Source organism: Liolophura sinensis, chromosome 6 (genome assembly GCF_032854445.1).
Source record: "Liolophura sinensis isolate JHLJ2023 chromosome 6, CUHK_Ljap_v2, whole genome shotgun sequence".
Classification (NCBI taxonomy): Eukaryota; Metazoa; Mollusca; class Polyplacophora; order Chitonida; family Chitonidae; genus Liolophura; species Liolophura sinensis.
In genome coordinates, this window is record NC_088300.1 from 53,155,723 (window position 1) to 53,161,722 (window position 6,000).

Here is a 6,000-nt window from a genome sequence, read left to right on the forward strand (position 1 = left end):
ATCAATTTTCTTGATTAGGAAGTTAATGTTTCTGACTGATTTCTTCCGGTTTACCATCAGGATTGCAGTCGTGCCCAGTTGACTATCTTTACAGATCTCCCATCAGCGGTGAAACAGAAAACTTACCGAATCTGCACTGCAATCTAAAAGAAATAGAATGGAGTTACAAAGCACATCTCAAATAACAAAAGTAGCATACAAGTAGCAAGAATCAATAAAGTGACACAATCTTATACAGAAATGAACCAAAACCACGCATCTTGAAGGCCACGCTTGGAGACTTTTAATATATGAACAGTTGCAATCAAAATGCAACTGAGGTTCATATTTGAATTATCAACAACTTAGACACTAAAGCGCATGGTACACGATTTGGTTAATGATTTCATCCATTCACCTAGAACATTCTTTGTGTCTTTTCCAGCTTAACTGAGTAGTTATAATTAAAATAGTGTTAATTACAACTCAAGTACAGTCATTTTGATGAGGAACACCTTGTAAAGCCAAAACAGGATCAGTTAAATCAAAGACAGTGAGTATCAATGTCACCAACCCTGCGTGTGATAACTATACAGTCATTCATGTACATACAAGACTGCTTCTCCTTGCAGGTTTCCATCTTAACTTTTTACTTCAGACAGTTAGTTCTTTGGTGTTTTGTAGTAAATGTGTTTTAAGGAATTAACCAGAACGCCCATCTTGGTTGACGGCTGGTTTGTGTCAAAAATAGATATTCGTATACCAACCGCCAATCAAAATGAATGTTTCAGGTCAATAATCTCAAGGCAAATTCCCAAAACGATGCATAGACTGGACTAATCATGGACCTTTGAGAAGACTCATATCGGGATTTTGGTTCCAACCCACATTTCTTCATTTGATTAGTGCCTAACGGTACACTGAAAAATTTTACGATGGCCGATAGTTTTATGGATGGTGAAACCGGAGGTCACGGCGTAAACTATCGACCTAGGGCAAATTACTGACGAACGTTTAAACATGTTTACGTACAGATATGCGCACTTCATTGGTGGAAGACATAAACTGCGGTTAGGCTTCGCAAATGGTTACATGAGCGTGGTCGACTGATTATTGTCACCAAGCGATACCACCTCTCCCCACACCCACCCACCCAAGCAGTGAGGGCGATGTGAATAAAATAACAACCGTCAGTTAGACTCATGGGACGCTCAAATAGCGATGTCTGACTAATGCAACAGCTCAAAATTGATAAGAACATCAACGTATCGCTTGGCGTGAATCGATGCTTATTTGTTACATTGAGTCTCTGGAGATGAAGACATTCGGGGGTGTCGGCGTACAGCAAACTGAACATTCCTGGAAAAGAGTGACTGCCAACCTGGTATCAGTAGTGTTCATTATAAATTATTCATACTAAAGCCATATATTACTCACGTGCATAGGCAGTACCCAGAATTTTAAACGTTCCAACGACAAAAGCACTAAAAGTGTTTAACAATTTCAATTTAACCTTTTACTTTCACGATTCTCCTCTAATGAGTTATTTTAAAAAGTACTAAAACCCTGACCCACAAAAGCCATAAATATGTCAGTCCTCTCATCAAGACAAGGACATAGGCAACTAATTTCAGAGATTTTACCTGAGGGCCTATAAAATGTGTACATGTGACATGGAGGCGACAACTAATCCGAATCAGGCGAATCATTAAATATGCAAAACTTATTCACAGATCCAGTTGGTTTTCTAACTTGAACTGCGTTGCCACGTCATTAACCTGAACACAAACATTTGATCAAAATCAGACAATGTTGAACAGGAACCAACAGCCAGTCAGAATACGGAAATTATTAATTATGCAGAACTTATATACGTATCCGGCTCTTTTTTAATATTACTCTCAGGCTACACATAAAGAACCAGCACACACATTTTTATAAAAATCAGACAGTATTTAAAGCAGTTACGGCAAAGAAACCAACTCCCAAAACCGAATCAGGGAATTAATTAAATAATCAAAACTTATGCGTGAATCAAGCTGGTTTTGGTATTTGTCTTCAGCGCTCACATGCACACTCTGTGTAACCCATGAGGACATGCCTTGTGTCTAACATCATCGAAAACTGTTGACTGCTTCTCTGTGCATGATTCCATCCTATTTTCGTACAATTTCTTATATGTTGTTTTTTTTTTTAACTGACCTTGCGATTATTGACCTGGGACGTCTTTATTGGTTGACGGCTGGTGTACGAATGTCTGTTTCAACGGATAGATTCAAGATTCTCCTTGGAGGTAGTTTTCAAGATAGAAGTAAATCCGATCCACAGCCAAAAAACCACCCAGCCCTGCCTCACCCCCATCCCCTACCCCCCACCCCAAAAAGCGATCTCTGTTTAATAGATCTTTTCGCGGTTGTGTTTAAAGACGTGAGCTTACGCGACACAATCGTCACAAAGAATACGGAGAATCGCGGTGACGAGTGTAATGGCCAATTCATAATAAGTCAATATGTAGCCAGAAGACATCAGTGTTACCATGGAAACCTCATTATCAGCGCAACAGCAAAACTTAGAATAATATATGTCATTACAGCCACGTTGACTGCGCTTACCTCCAGAAAAATCAAATAAAAGAGGTATTTTTTATTGATCTCACGAGATAAATTTATGCATCGCTGTACATGTTCTAAGAGTGAGTGAGTGCTTAGGGTTTAACGTCGTACTTAACAATGTTTCAGTCATATGAGACAAAGGAGTCCTTAGAGTGCATACAATGTGGCTCCTTGTAGCAGGACCAATTCCCACCGCTCTTTTATCTAGTGCTGCTTCACTGAGACGACTTACCGAAGGTAAGTAAGCTGCCCAACCCCAGTCATTATACTGATACTGATCAACCAGTCGTTGCACTATCCGCTTAATGCTAAACGCCAAACAGGGAAGATATACAACTTCCTCTTTCAAGGTCTTAGGTGTTGGGTCTACCGCCCCAGAAGCGGACGTTCTACCAACTGCTCCATGTGGGGCCAGCCCATGTTCTAGGAAGCCAAACACACCGTACACATTGTCCACACAGTTATACGCAAATTTCCACTTAAGTAACTCCTGAGATATTGGTATGATAGTGTTATATAAAGCTAGTATGACTTGATGTCACTAAAACTGGCAAAGAATAGGATTTATCTGAGCAGTTCTTTACGAAACCCTAAAGAGAGCGAGTAAAATACATGTATATATGATATTTATGAATGTTTTCTACTTCATCTGGGCTCTTCCACAAAGCCATTTCTGACTCATGACAAAATATCAAACCTCTTCACAATGCTTAGGTTTTCGATAATAGAGTGGTAATAGTTGAAAATTTGACACATTGTTTATATCTTAAGATAACATTTATAGGGTGGTACACGTCTCCTATGATCCAAAATAACCTCTAAAATAGTGAAATCAAAATTTGATTTAAACCAGAAATGGCATTGTTGAATCCACCCCTGTGCTTTCCCTAAACTTACAATTTTTGTATAACCATGAACAATTTATGAACTTTTGCTGTAGCCCGTAAAACAGCACAAGCGCTCTGCCATGTGATCTGTGCATCACGTGAGCATTTTATATGGTCAGTAGTTGTCTCATAATAAAAAGTCTAACCAGAAGTTTGATATGTTCTTACACCGATGGTAAATGTACAAATACCAACCTTAGACTTAAGTCACACAAACTTGCCCCAATATTTTTAAAAGCGCTGTTACCCTATGGTGATAAATGACTTGTGATTATTGACCTGGAACGTCCTTATTGGTTAACAACTGATATACGAATGTCTGTTTCGACGCACAGATTCATTATGTTTTGAGCGTTAGGCCAGGCACCGCTTGTGCATCGTAACACTCTGTCGTAGCACCTGCCACAGCGTGAAAAATGTTACCGCAAAACCTCCCGTTTTCTGAAAGGTGCGAAAACCTGGCTTCGTTATTGATGTTAAAGTTATTCCCTTGCACTTTTAGAACAAACTCCAGTCGCATTGTTTGTTTATTTATTTGAATCATGTTTTACAACGTACTGAAGAATATTTCACTTATATGACCGAGGCCAGCATTGTGATGGCAGGAAATCAGACAAAGCCCTGCGAAAGCCCACTGCCATCCGCAGCTTGATAGCAGACCTCCCCGCTAACGTCCAGAGAGGAAGCCAGTATGAACTGGACTTCATCTCACAACGAGCCCTTGTTCTGTACTAGCACTAGGTCGCTTTCTTTTTAAACTGGAATGTTTCAATAAGATCATGTAGCGGACAGAAGGCTGGTTGATCGCTGTACATATATCGTGGATCCAGACAATACGATAACCCTGTTAAATACGCAATTATTCACTCATTACAGAATCATGGGCTACACAGAATTAAACAAGCTACACTTTTGTAGGTGTTTGGCTGAAATATACAATGTTAGAATGGAATCAGCCGTTGAGGATGCTGTGTTTCTGTGGTCGGACCATCATACTCCTAGCTTAATACTATTTTAATACTGAAATTTTCATGAAAGGTATCTGATATTCAGTAATGATGTGTGTAAAATGTCATACTCTTACGTTTAAAATATGATTTAATAATTGCTAATTGAGGAGGGTTGTGAACCACCATAATACAGGAGAGCTTGGATGAGAGCATGCATACCCCAGTATGAGTACACAATATATTACTATATAAGACTAATACAGAATGAGAGTAGAGGATTACTGGGGCATATATGGATGTATATGGAAATAAGGACTCAGCGGAAGACCGTAATGTGCCTCAGGATTTAAAGTGCTTGAGCTGCATGCGTTTCCTCATCTCCCCATCCGCTCGGATCTATCCCACAATTCCAAACCATTCCTAGCCAAATGACGAGCTTTCCCCTTTCCGTCAGTTTGGAGGTCTTATTACTGTATGTGAACAGAGGCTGAAGACAAATCTGTGAATTCGATGAAGTCGCCAGTAAGCTTAGTAAATCCTCTCATTTGGCCCGATAATTACCCGTATACGGAAGACCCCGGATCAGGAATAGGCAAATAAAGCTGAGGATGAAGACTAGTGACGGGAGGCCAGTAGGGAGTTAGTGAAGAGAAACCTTAACCCAGATGAACATTATCATCTACTAATGTAATGGCGATCTCTATATGACGGTAGGAGTCTAATGGAAAGGGAAAGTTGTACTCCACAAAGACAAATTAGTGCTGTAGTAAGTTATAAACCGGTCGCTTTGGGTTTGTTTCTATTTTTAATGAATTTTTAAAAAAATATTAACTATTTACTCTGATTGCAAGTGCTGGGTGTTGCAGGTTTTAAATTGATCTCACAAAGACAAATTAGTGCTGTAGTAAGTTATAAACTGGTCGCTTTGGGTTTGTTTCTATTTTTAATGAATTTTTTAAAAAATGCTAACTATTTACTCCGATTGCAAGTGCTGGGTGTTGCAGGTTTTAAATTGATCTCACAGATGTAAAGATAGTGTATCCATCGAAATCGACACTCTGATTTTTTTCTATCGACGTGAATTTCTCTCGATGTACAGCTTTCTGGGAGAAAAAGTTTCTTTTAATAAATTTGTAGAGAGTGAATCAAGAGAAATGTGTGTTTAAATACTCACATGGAGAGTTTTGACTATAAATATAATAAAACGTGCTAAACATGGTGACACTATATAATTTTAAACTTTCGCAAGTGACTACGTTCATTTTGAAGGAAGGTGAATGGAAAGAAACTTCTAAGAAATATTTGGTGTAGGCCTTCTGAATTTACATGCATAGATGAATGGAATTGAAAATTAAATCCCAGAACCCAGAAAAAGTGTGGTAAGATTGAATTATTATGACGCTGTGCTACATCGACAGAATTTAGAACATGTCGTGACGACAAACATGGAGAAAATCTCACCAAGATAGTCACACTGAGACAACACATAACCATGGTTCAACATGACATACCACCGGAAGTTAGGGCCCGTAGTCATAAATGGGACAAATGACGATTTTTATGTAAATCACG